Source organism: Phyllobates terribilis, unplaced genomic scaffold, assembly GCF_046119375.1.
Source record: "Phyllobates terribilis strain yellow unplaced genomic scaffold, ASM4611937v1 Scaffold_40__1_contigs__length_11209783, whole genome shotgun sequence".
In the NCBI taxonomy this organism is placed as follows: Eukaryota; Metazoa; Chordata; class Amphibia; order Anura; family Dendrobatidae; genus Phyllobates; species Phyllobates terribilis.
The window spans coordinates 3,126,798-3,139,316 of NW_027362800.1; the positions used below are offsets into that span (position 1 = coordinate 3,126,798).

Here is a 12,519-nt window from a genome sequence, read left to right on the forward strand (position 1 = left end):
CAACGTTTCAGAAAAGGCATTGTAGCAAACCAAAAAAGAAATTTTAAGCGCAGCAGAGTAACCAGCTCACATACCTGTTAGCTCAGGTGAGTTTAAAAGGCTGCTGTTGATAACAAGGGCATTTGCTAAATAGATGGTGTGTGTGCAACAATATACTGAAAGGTCAATTATATTGTGCAGCTTATCTCACCACCTGTAGTTATTTAGGTGAAAGCTCCAAAATGCTTGCCTAATATGTCTGTTTATCCAAAAGGAAGTATAGAGGGAGAGCTAGATAGATAGCATTGCATTACATTACATTACATGGCAATGCAATGCACAGTTGCTGAAGTTGAACCAAAATGAGCTTGTCATCTGGCTTCTGCAACTTTTAACATGAAAAATCCAATGAGGAGAAGAAAAGCAAAGCCAAAGAGTCCATCCCAAAATCCGACAAACAAGCAAAATGAACAAAAAGCATTGAATTCAATTCTTTCTGATTTTAGAAACTGCATTAAAGAAGGGGTGCACCGGTCCTGGAGATACTGCAATACCAGGTCAATGCGTGGAGTGGACAGAGCAAGCTCTTTTTCCATCTCCCTGTTCTAAAAATCCATTTAATATATGGTCCCCAGATAGGGGACGTATCAGATATTAAACTGATAAGAACAGATACTACACTTGATCTTAGCCAAAAGGCCGAGAAGCGATAACCAGAATTGGTTTCCGACTACGGTGCCACCCAAGGATTCTGAAAAGTCCATTTGTGGAGATGGCCACCTGGACTCCCGTTAAGAAGACATGCTGTCAACCTCTAGATCCCTCACATGCCTGCACTTTTCGGCTTGCTGCTGCTGCAATCCACGCGTTTTAGATCTGCATAACTCCACCTCTTTTAGCACAGTACCCTCAACCCCCGGCTGTTCCCACCCGCCTCAACACCGTTGGAAGGGAGGAGAACCAATTAAGGCGGGGGGGGGGGTGGAACGAGCAGCTGTCTACCCTTAGCAGGAGGGTTGCTGATTAATTACCTCTCCTGCTGCTGCTGCTGCTGCTGGCTGTCCAGCAGCAGACTGAAGGTGGCTGCTGCTGTGCGCAGGTACATAAAGGCTCAGAGCCTATTATGACACGCGCAGCCAGCGTTCCATTGCCACATTCCGTCTACTGCAGGCGGGATACCTGGATGGCTGAATGTCACTGAGAAGCTCACAGAGACCGCCATAAGCAACAGTTTAAAAGAATGCCACAGACTAATCAACCAAACTTTTTGGGTTGGTTTCTCTTTTATAGTCTGCAGGCATTAAATTAAAGAAGTCAGTGTTCCAGCAGAGGGAGACAACGTTTCAGAAAAGGCATTGTAGCAAACCAAAAAAGAAATTTTAAGCGCAGCAGAGTAACCAGCTCACATACCTGTTAGCTCAGGTGAGTTTAAAAGGCTGCTGTTGATAACAAGGGCATTTGCTAAATAGATGGTGTGTGTGCAACAATATACTGAAAGGTCAATTATATTGTGCAGCTTATCTCACCACCTGTAGTTATTTAGGTGAAAGCTCCAAAATGCTTGCCTAATATGTCTGTTTATCCAAAAGGAAGTATAGAGGGAGAGCTAGATAGATAGCATTGCATTACATTACATTACATGGCAATGCAATGCACAGTTGCTGAAGTTGAACCAAAATGAGCTTGTCATCTGGCTTCTGCAACTTTTAACATGAAAAATCCAATGAGGAGAAGAAAAGCAAAGCCAAAGAGTCCATCCCAAAATCCGACAAACAAGCAAAATGAACAAAAAGCATTGAATTCAATTCTTTCTGATTTTAGAAACTGCATTAAAGAAGGGGTGCACCGGTCCTGGAGATACTGCAATACCAGGTCAATGCGTGGAGTGGACAGAGCAAGCTCTTTTTCCATCTCCCTGTTCTAAAAATCCATTTAATATATGGTCCCCAGATAGGGGACGTATCAGATATTAAACTGATAAGAACAGATACTACACTTGATCTTAGCCAAAAGGCCGAGAAGCGATAACCAGAATTGGTTTCCGACTACGGTGCCACCCAAGGATTCTGAAAAGTCCATTTGTGGAGATGGCCACCTGGACTCCCGTTAAGAAGACATGCTGTCAACCTCTAGATCCCTCACATGCCTGCACTTTTCGGCTTGCTGCTGCTGCAATCCACGCGTTTTAGATCTGCATAACTCCACCTCTTTTAGCACAGTACCCTCAACCCCCGGCTGTTCCCACCCGCCTCAACACCGTTGGAAGGGAGGAGAACCAATTAAGGTGGGGGGGGGGGGGTGGAACGAGCAGCTGTCTACCCTTAGCAGGAGGGTTGCTGATTAATTACCTCTCCTGCTGCTGCTGCTGCTGGCTGTCCAGCAGCAGACTGAAGGTGGCTGCTGCTGTGCGCAGGTATATAAAGGCTCAGAGCCTATTATGACACGCGCAGCCAGCGTTCCATTGCCACATTCCGTCTACTGCAGGCGGGATACCTGGATGGCTGAATGTCACTGAGAAGCTCACAGAGACCGCCATAAGCAACAGTTTAAAAGAATGCCACAGACTAATCAACCAAACTTTTTGGGTTGGTTTCTCTTTTATAGTCTGCAGGCATTAAATGAAAGAAGTCAGTGTTCCAGCAGAGGGAGACAACGTTTCAGAAAAGGCATTGTAGCAAACCAAAAAAGAAATTTTAAGCGCAGCAGAGTAACCAGCTCACATACCTGTTAGCTCAGGTGAGTTTAAAAGGCTGCTGTTGATAACAAGGGCATTTGCTAAATAGATGGTGTGTGTGCAACAATATACTGAAAGGTCAATTATATTGTGCAGCTTATCTCACCACCTGTAGTTATTTAGGTGAAAGCTCCAAAATGCTTGCCTAATATGTCTGTTTATCCAAAAGGAAGTATAGAGGGAGAGCTAGATAGATAGCATTGCATTACATTACATTACATGGCAATGCAATGCACAGTTGCTGAAGTTGAACCAAAATGAGCTTGTCATCTGGCTTCTGCAACTTTTAACATGAAAAATCCAATGAGGAGAAGAAAAGCAAAGCCAAAGAGTCCATCCCAAAATCCGACAAACAAGCAAAATGAACAAAAAGCATTGAATTCAATTCTTTCTGATTTTAGAAACTGCATTAAAGAAGGGGTGCACCGGTCCTGGAGATACTGCAATACCAGGTCAATGCGTGGAGTGGACAGAGCAAGCTCTTTTTCCATCTCCCTGTTCTAAAAATCCATTTAATATATGGTCCCCAGATAGGGGACGTATCAGATATTAAACTGATAAGAACAGATACTACACTTGATCTTAGCCAAAAGGCCGAGAAGCGATAACCAGAATTGGTTTCCGACTACGGTGCCACCCAAGGATTCTGAAAAGTCCATTTGTGGAGATGGCCACCTGGACTCCCGTTAAGAAGACATGCTGTCAACCTCTAGATCCCTCACATGCCTGCACTTTTCGGCTTGCTGCTGCTGCAATCCACGCGTTTTAGATCTGCATAACTCCACCTCTTTTAGCACAGTACCCTCAACCCCCGGCTGTTCCCACCCGCCTCAACACCGTTGGAAGGGAGGAGAACCAATTAAGGCGGGGGGGGGGGTGGAACGAGCAGCTGTCTACCCTTAGCAGGAGGGTTGCTGATTAATTACCTCTCCTGCTGCTGCTGCTGCTGCTGGCTGTCCAGCAGCAGACTGAAGGTGGCTGCTGCTGTGCGCAGGTATATAAAGGCTCAGAGCCTATTATGACACGCGCAGCCAGCGTTCCATTGCCACATTCCGTCTACTGCAGGCGGGATACCTGGATGGCTGAATGTCACTGAGAAGCTCACAGAGACCGCCATATGCAACAGTTTAAAAGAATGCCACAGACTAATCAACCAAACTTTTTGGGTTGGTTTCTCTTTTATAGTCTGCAGGCATTAAATGAAAGAAGTCAGTGTTCCAGCAGAGGGAGACAACGTTTCAGAAAAGGCATTGTAGCAAACCAAAAAAGAAATTTTAAGCGCAGCAGAGTAACCAGCTCACATACCTGTTAGCTCAGGTGAGTTTAAAAGGCTGCTGTTGATAACAAGGGCATTTGCTAAATAGATGGTGTGTGTGCAACAATATACTGAAAGGTCAATTATATTGTGCAGCTTATCTCACCACCTGTAGTTATTTAGGTGAAAGCTCCAAAATGCTTGCCTAATATGTCTGTTTATCCAAAAGGAAGTATAGAGGGAGAGCTAGATAGATAGCATTGCATTACATTACATTACATGGCAATGCAATGCACAGTTGCTGAAGTTGAACCAAAATGAGCTTGTCATCTGGCTTCTGCAACTTTTAACATGAAAAATCCAATGAGGAGAAGAAAAGCAAAGCCAAATAGTCCATCCCAAAATCCGACAAACAAGCAAAATGAACAAAAAGCATTGAATTCAATTCTTTCTGATTTTAGAAACTGCATTAAAGAAGGGGTGCACCGGTCCTGGAGATACTGCAATACCAGGTCAATGCGTGGAGTGGACAGAGCAAGCTCTTTTTCCATCTCCCTGTTCTAAAAATCCATTTAATATATGGTCCCCAGATAGGGGACGTATCAGATATTAAACTGATAAGAACAGATACTACACTTGATCTTAGCCAAAAGGCCGAGAAGCGATAGCCAGAATTGGTTTCCGACTACGGTGCCACCCAAGGATTCTGAAAAGTTCATTTGTGGAGATGGCCACCTGGACTCCCGTTAAGAAGACATGCTGTCAACCTCTAGATCCCTCACATGCCTGCACTTTTCGGCTTGCTGCTGCTGCAATCCACGCGTTTTAGATCTGCATAACTCCACCTCTTTTAGCACAGTACCCTCAACCCCCGGCTGTTCCCACCCGCCTCAACACCGTTGGAAGGGAGGAGAACCAATTAAGGTGGGGGGGGGGGGTGGAACGAGCAGCTTTCTACCCTTAGCAGGAGGGTTGCTGATTAATTACCTCTCCTGCTGCTGCTGCTGCTGCTGGCTGTCCAGCAGCAGACTGAAGGTGGCTGCTGCTGTGCGCAGGTATATAAAGGCTCAGAGCCTATTATGACACGCGCAGCCAGCGTTCCATTGCCACATTCCGTCTACTGCAGGCGGGATACCTGGATGGCTGAATGTCACTGAGAAGCTCACAGAGACCGCCATAAGCAACAGTTTAAAAGAATGCCACAGACTAATCAACCAAACTTTTTGGGTTGGTTTCTCTTTTATAGTCTGCAGGCATTAAATGAAAGAAGTCAGTGTTCCAGCAGAGGGAGACAACGTTTCAGAAAAGGCATTGTAGCAAACCAAAAAAGAAATTTTAAGCGCAGCAGAGTAACCAGCTCACATACCTGTTAGCTCAGGTGAGTTTAAAAGGCTGCTGTTGATAACAAGGGCATTTGCTAAATAGATGGTGTGTGTGCAACAATATACTGAAAGGTCAATTATATTGTGCAGCTTATCTCACCACCTGTAGTTATTTAGGTGAAAGCTCCAAAATGCTTGCCTAATATGTCTGTTTATCCAAAAGGAAGTATAGAGGGAGAGCTAGATAGATAGCATTGCATTACATTACATTACATGGCAATGCAATGCACAGTTGCTGAAGTTGAACCAAAATGAGCTTGTCATCTGGCTTCTGCAACTTTTAACATGAAAAATCCAATGAGGAGAAGAAAAGCAAAGCCAAAGAGTCCATCCCAAAATCCGACAAACAAGCAAAATGAACAAAAAGCATTGAATTCAATTCTTTCTGATTTTAGAAACTGCATTAAAGAAGGGGTGCACCGGTCCTGGAGATACTGCAATACCAGGTCAATGCGTGGAGTGGACAGAGCAAGCTCTTTTTCCATCTCCCTGTTCTAAAAATCCATTTAATATATGGTCCCCAGATAGGGGACGTATCAGATATTAAACTGATAAGAACAGATACTACACTTGATCTTAGCCAAAAGGCCGAGAAGCGATAACCAGAATTGGTTTCCGACTACGGTGCCACCCAAGGATTCTGAAAAGTCCATTTGTGGAGATGGCCACCTGGACTCCCGTTAAGAAGACATGCTGTCAACCTCTAGATCCCTCACATGCCTGCACTTTTCGGCTTGCTGCTGCTGCAATCCACGCGTTTTAGATCTGCATAACTCCACCTCTTTTAGCACAGTACCCTCAACCCCCGGCTGTTCCCACCCGCCTCAACACCGTTGGAAGGGAGGAGAACCAATTAAGGCGGGGGGGGGGTGGAACGAGCAGCTGTCTACCCTTAGCAGGAGGGTTGCTGATTAATTACCTCTCCTGCTGCTGCTGCTGCTGGCTGTCCAGCAGCAGACTGAAGGTGGCTGCTGCTGTGCGCAGGTATATAAAGGCTCAGAGCCTATTATGACACGCGCAGCCAGCGTTCCATTGCCACATTCCGTCTACTGCAGGCGGGATACCTGGATGGCTGAATGTCACTGAGAAGCTCACAGAGACCGCCATAAGCAACAGTTTAAAAGAATGCCACAGACTAATCAACCAAACTTTTTGGGTTGGTTTCTCTTTTATAGTCTGCAGGCATTAAATGAAAGAAGTCAGTGTTCCAGCAGAGGGAGACAACGTTTCAGAAAAGGCATTGTAGCAAACCAAAAAAGAAATTTTAAGCGCAGCAGAGTAACCAGCTCACATACCTGTTAGCTCAGGTGAGTTTAAAAGGCTGCTGTTGATAACAAGGGCATTTGCTAAATAGATGGTGTGTGTGCAACAATATACTGAAAGGTCAATTATATTGTGCAGCTTATCTCACCACCTGTAGTTATTTAGGTGAAAGCTCCAAAATGCTTGCCTAATATGTCTGTTTATCCAAAAGGAAGTATAGAGGGAGAGCTAGATAGATTGCATTGCATTACATTACATTACATGGCAATGCAATGCACAGTTGCTGAAGTTGAACCAAAATGAGCTTGTCATCTGGCTTCTGCAACTTTTAACATGAAAAATCCAATGAGGAGAAGAAAAGCAAAGCCAAAGAGTCCATCCCAAAATCCGACAAACAAGCAAAATGAACAAAAAGCATTGAATTCAATTCTTTCTGATTTTAGAAACTGCATTAAAGAAGGGGTGCACCGGTCCTGGAGATACTGCAATACCAGGTCAATGCGTGGAGTGGACAGAGCAAGCTCTTTTTCCATCTCCCTGTTCTAAAAATCCATTTAATATATGGTCCCCAGATAGGGGACGTATCAGATATTAAACTGATAAGAACAGATACTACACTTGATCTTAGCCAAAAGGCCGAGAAGCGATAACCAGAATTGGTTTCCGACTACGGTGCCACCCAAGGATTCTGAAAAGTCCATTTGTGGAGATGGCCACCTGGACTCCCGTTAAGAAGACATGCTGTCAACCTCTAGATCCCTCACATGCCTGCACTTTTCGGCTTGCTGCTGCTGCAATCCACGCGTTTTAGATCTGCATAACTCCACCTCTTTTAGCACAGTACCCTCAACCCCCGGCTGTTCCCACCCGCCTCAACACCGTTGGAAGGGAGGAGAACCAATTAAGGCGGGGGGGGCGGTGGAACGAGCAGCTGTCTACCCTTAGCAGGAGGGTTGCTGATTAATTACCTCTCCTGCTGCTGCTGCTGCTGGCTGTCCAGCAGCAGACTGAAGGTGGCTGCTGCTGTGCGCAGGTATATAAAGGCTCAGAGCCTATTATGACACGCGCAGCCAGCGTTCCATTGCCACATTCCGTCTACTGCAGGCGGGATACCTGGATGGCTGAATGTCACTGAGAAGCTCACAGGGACCGCCATAAGCAACAGTTTAAAAGAATGCCACAGACTAATCAACCAAACTTTTTGGGTTGGTTTCTCTTTTATAGTCTGCAGGCATTAAATGAAAGAAGTCAGTGTTCCAGCAGAGGGAGACAACGTTTCAGAAAAGGCATTGTAGCAAACCAAAAAAGAAATTTTAAGCGCAGCAGAGTAACCAGCTCACATACCTGTTAGCTCAGGTGAGTTTAAAAGGCTGCTGTTGATAACAAGGGCATTTGCTAAATAGATGGTGTGTGTGCAACAATATACTGAAAGGTCAATTATATTGTGCAGCTTATCTCACCACCTGTAGTTATTTAGGTGAAAGCTCCAAAATGCTTGCCTAATATGTCTGTTTATCCAAAAGGAAGTATAGAGGGAGAGCTAGATAGATAGCATTGCATTACATTACATTACATGGCAATGCAATGCACAGTTGCTGAAGTTGAACCAAAATGAGCTTGTCATCTGGCTTCTGCAACTTTTAACATGAAAAATCCAATGAGGAGAAGAAAAGCAAAGCCAAAGAGTCCATCCCAAAATCCGACAAACAAGCAAAATGAACAAAAAGCATTGAATTCAATTCTTTCTGATTTTAGAAACTGCATTAAAGAAGGGGTGCACCGGTCCTGGAGATACTGCAATACCAGGTCAATGCGTGGAGTGGACAGAGCAAGCTCTTTTTCCATCTCCCTGTTCTAAAAATCCATTTAATATATGGTCCCCAGATAGGGGACGTATCAGATATTAAACTGATAAGAACAGATACTACACTTGATCTTAGCCAAAAGGCCGAGAAGCGATAACCAGAATTGGTTTCCGACTACGGTGCCACCCAAGGATTCTGAAAAGTCCATTTGTGGAGATGGCCACCTGGACTCCCGTTAAGAAGACATGCTGTCAACCTCTAGATCCCTCACATGCCTGCACTTTTCGGCTTGCTGCTGCTGCAATCCACGCGTTTTAGATCTGCATAACTCCACCTCTTTTAGCACAGTACCCTCAACCCCCGGCTGTTCCCACCCGCCTCAACACCGTTGGAAGGGAGGAGAACCAATTAAGGCGGGGGGGGGGGGTGGAACGAGCAGCTGTCTACCCTTAGCAGGAGGGTTGCTGATTAATTACCTCTCCTGCTGCTGCTGCTGCTGGCTGTCCAGCAGCAGACTGAAGGTGGCTGCTGCTGTGCGCAGGTATATAAAGGCTCAGAGCCTATTATGACACGCGCAGCCAGCGTTCCATTGCCACATTCCGTCTACTGCAGGCGGGATACCTGGATGGCTGAATGTCACTGAGAAGCTCACAGAGACCGCCATAAGCAACAGTTTAAAAGAATGCCACAGACTAATCAACCAAACTTTTTGGGTTGGTTTCTCTTTTATAGTCTGCAGGCATTAAATGAAAGAAGTCAGTGTTCCAGCAGAGGGAGACAACGTTTCAGAAAAGGCATTGTAGCAAACCAAAAAAGAAATTTTAAGCGCAGCAGAGTAACCAGCTCACATACCTGTTAGCTCAGGTGAGTTTAAAAGGCTGCTGTTGATAACAAGGGCATTTGCTAAATAGATGGTGTGTGTGCAACAATATACTGAAAGGTCAATTATATTGTGCAGCTTATCTCACCACCTGTAGTTATTTAGGTGAAAGCTCCAAAATGCTTGCCTAATATGTCTGTTTATCCAAAAGGAAGTATAGAGGGAGAGCTAGATAGATAGCATTGCATTACATTACATTACATGGCAATGCAATGCACAGTTGCTGAAGTTGAACCAAAATGAGCTTGTCATCTGGCTTCTGCAACTTTTAACATGAAAAATCCAATGAGGAGAAGAAAAGCAAAGCCAAAGAGTCCATCCCAAAATCCGACAAACAAGCAAAATGAACAAAAAGCATTGAATTCAATTCTTTCTGATTTTAGAAACTGCATTAAAGAAGGGGTGCACCGGTCCTGGAGATACTGCAATACCAGGTCAATGCGTGGAGTGGACAGAGCAAGCTCTTTTTCCATCTCCCTGTTCTAAAAATCCATTTAATATATGGTCCCCAGATAGGGGACGTATCAGATATTAAACTGATAAGAACAGATACTACACTTGATCTTAGCCAAAAGGCCGAGAAGCGATAACCAGAATTGGTTTCCGACTAAGGTGCCACCCAAGGATTCTGAAAAGTCCATTTGTGGAGATGGCCACCTGGACTCCCGTTAAGAAGACATGCTGTCAACCTCTAGATCCCTCACATGCCTGCACTTTTCGGCTTGCTGTTGCTGCAATCCACGCGTTTTAGATCTGCATAACTCCACCTCTTTTAGCACAGTACCCTCAACCCCCGGCTGTTCCCACCCGCCTCAACACCGTTGGAAGGGAGGAGAACCAATTAAGGCGGGGGGGGGGTGGAACGAGCAGCTGTCTACCCTTAGCAGGAGGGTTGCTGATTAATTACCTCTCCTGCTGCTGCTGCTGGCTGTCCAGCAGCAGACTGAAGGTGGCTGCTGCTGTGCGCAGGTATATAAAGGCTCAGAGCCTATTATGACACGCGCAGCCAGCGTTCCATTGCCACATTCCGTCTACTGCAGGCGGGATACCTGGATGGCTGAATGTCACTGAGAAGCTCACAGAGACCGCCATAAGCAACAGTTTAAAAGAATGCCACAGACTAATCAACCAAACTTTTTGGGTTGGTTTCTCTTTTATAGTCTGCAGGCATTAAATGAAAGAAGTCAGTGTTCCAGCAGAGGGAGACAACGTTTCAGAAAAGGCATTGTAGCAAACCAAAAAAGAAATTTTAAGCGCAGCAGAGTAACCAGCTCACATACCTGTTAGCTCAGGTGAGTTTAAAAGGCTGCTGTTGATAACAAGGGCATTTGCTAAATAGATGGTGTGTGTGCAACAATATACTGAAAGGTCAATTATATTGTGCAGCTTATCTCACCACCTGTAGTTATTTAGGTGAAAGCTCCAAAATGCTTGCCTAATATGTCTGTTTATCCAAAAGGAAGTATAGAGGGAGAGCTAGATAGATAGCATTGCATTACATTACATTACATGGCAATGCAATGCACAGTTGCTGAAGTTGAACCAAAATGAGCTTGTCATCTGGCTTCTGCAACTTTTAACATGAAAAATCCAATGAGGAGAAGAAAAGCAAAGCCAAAGAGTCCATCCCAAAATCCGACAAACAAGCAAAATGAACAAAAAGCATTGAATTCAATTCTTTCTGATTTTAGAAACTGCATTAAAGAAGGGGTGCACCGGTCCTGGAGATACTGCAATACCAGGTCAATGCGTGGAGTGGACAGAGCAAGCTCTTTTTCCATCTCCCTGTTCTAAAAATCCATTTAATATATGGTCCCCAGATAGGGGACGTATCAGATATTAAACTGATAAGAACAGATACTACACTTGATCTTAGCCAAAAGGCCGAGAAGCGATAACCAGAATTGGTTTCCGACTACGGTGCCACCCAAGGATTCTGAAAAGTCCATTTGTGGAGATGGCCACCTGGACTCCCGTTAAGAAGACATGCTGTCAACCTCTAGATCCCTCACATGCCTGCACTTTTCGGCTTGCTGCTGCTGCAATCCACGCGTTTTAGATCTGCATAACTCCACCTCTTTTAGCACAGTACCCTCAACCCCCGGCTGTTCCCACCCGCCTCAACACCGTTGGAAGGGAGGAGAACCAATTAAGGCGGGGGGGGGGGTGGAACGAGCAGCTGTCTACCCTTAGCAGGAGGGTTGCTGATTAATTACCTCTCCTGCTGCTGCTGCTGCTGGCTGTCCAGCAGCAGACTGAAGGTGGCTGCTGCTGTGCGCAGGTATATAAAGGCTCAGAGCCTATTATGACACGCGCAGCCAGCGTTCCATTGCCACATTCCGTCTACTGCAGGCGGGATACCTGGATGGCTGAATGTCACTGAGAAGCTCACAGAGACCGCCATAAGCAACAGTTTAAAAGAATGCCACAGACTAATCAACCAAACTTTTTGGGTTGGTTTCTCTTTTATAGTCTGCAGGCATTAAATGAAAGAAGTCAGTGTTCCAGCAGAGGGAGACAACGTTTCAGAAAAGGCATTGTAGCAAACCAAAAAAGAAATTTTAAGCGCAGCAGAGTAACCAGCTCACATACCTGTTAGCTCAGGTGAGTTTAAAAGGCTGCTGTTGATAACAAGGGCATTTGCTAAATAGATGGTGTGTGTGCAACAATATACTGAAAGGTCAATTATATTGTGCAGCTTATCTCACCACCTGTAGTTATTTAGGTTAAAGCTCCAAAATGCTTGCCTAATATATCTGTTTATCCAAAAGGAAGTATAGAGGGAGAGCTAGATAGATAGCATTGCATTACATTACATTACATGGCAATGCAATGCACAGTTGCTGAAGTTGAACCAAAATGAGCTTGTCATCTGGCTTCTGCAACTTTTAACATGAAAAATCCAATGAGGAGAAGAAAAGCAAAGCCAAAGAGTCCATCCCAAAATCCGACAAACAAGCAAAATGAACAAAAAGCATTGAATTCAATTCTTTCTGATTTTAGAAACTGCATTAAAGAAGGGGTGCACCGGTCCTGGAGATACTGCAATACCAGGTCAATGCGTGGAGTGGACAGAGCAAGCTCTTTTTCCATCTCCCTGTTCTAAAAATCCATTTAATATATGGTCCCCAGATAGGGGACGTATCAGATATTAAACTGATAAGAACAGATACTACACTTGATCTTAGCCAAAAGGCCGAGAAGCGATAACCAGAATTGGT

At 44.8% G+C, this 12,519-nt stretch overlaps 10 non-coding genes across 10 annotated transcripts; all 10 read right to left on the reverse strand.

Moving 5' to 3' along the window:
• Positions 1-499: 499 nt before the first annotated feature.
• Positions 500-690, reverse strand: LOC141186621 (U2 spliceosomal RNA). Its single transcript, XR_012260882.1, has one exon. It is a non-coding gene; the product is annotated as a U2 spliceosomal RNA (small nuclear RNA).
• Positions 691-1,814: 1,124 nt separating this feature from the next.
• Positions 1,815-2,005, reverse strand: LOC141186622 (U2 spliceosomal RNA). Its single transcript, XR_012260883.1, has one exon. It is a non-coding gene; the product is annotated as a U2 spliceosomal RNA (small nuclear RNA).
• Positions 2,006-3,128: 1,123 nt separating this feature from the next.
• LOC141186623 (U2 spliceosomal RNA) lies at positions 3,129-3,319 on the reverse strand. Its single transcript, XR_012260884.1, has one exon. It is a non-coding gene; the product is annotated as a U2 spliceosomal RNA (small nuclear RNA).
• Positions 3,320-4,443: 1,124 nt separating this feature from the next.
• Positions 4,444-4,634, reverse strand: LOC141186624 (U2 spliceosomal RNA). Its single transcript, XR_012260885.1, has one exon. It is a non-coding gene; the product is annotated as a U2 spliceosomal RNA (small nuclear RNA).
• Positions 4,635-5,759: 1,125 nt separating this feature from the next.
• LOC141186626 (U2 spliceosomal RNA) lies at positions 5,760-5,950 on the reverse strand. The gene has a single exon (XR_012260886.1). It is a non-coding gene; the product is annotated as a U2 spliceosomal RNA (small nuclear RNA).
• Positions 5,951-7,070: 1,120 nt separating this feature from the next.
• Positions 7,071-7,261, reverse strand: LOC141186627 (U2 spliceosomal RNA). The gene has a single exon (XR_012260887.1). It is a non-coding gene; the product is annotated as a U2 spliceosomal RNA (small nuclear RNA).
• A 1,121-nt stretch (positions 7,262-8,382) lies between these two features.
• Positions 8,383-8,573, reverse strand: LOC141186628 (U2 spliceosomal RNA). Its single transcript, XR_012260888.1, has one exon. It is a non-coding gene; the product is annotated as a U2 spliceosomal RNA (small nuclear RNA).
• Positions 8,574-9,695: 1,122 nt separating this feature from the next.
• On the reverse strand, positions 9,696-9,886 carry LOC141186630 (U2 spliceosomal RNA). Its single transcript, XR_012260890.1, has one exon. It is a non-coding gene; the product is annotated as a U2 spliceosomal RNA (small nuclear RNA).
• A 1,117-nt stretch (positions 9,887-11,003) lies between these two features.
• Positions 11,004-11,194, reverse strand: LOC141186631 (U2 spliceosomal RNA). Its single transcript, XR_012260891.1, has one exon. It is a non-coding gene; the product is annotated as a U2 spliceosomal RNA (small nuclear RNA).
• A 1,121-nt stretch (positions 11,195-12,315) lies between these two features.
• On the reverse strand, positions 12,316-12,506 carry LOC141186632 (U2 spliceosomal RNA). The gene has a single exon (XR_012260892.1). It is a non-coding gene; the product is annotated as a U2 spliceosomal RNA (small nuclear RNA).
• Between the last annotated feature and the right edge of the window lie 13 nt (positions 12,507-12,519).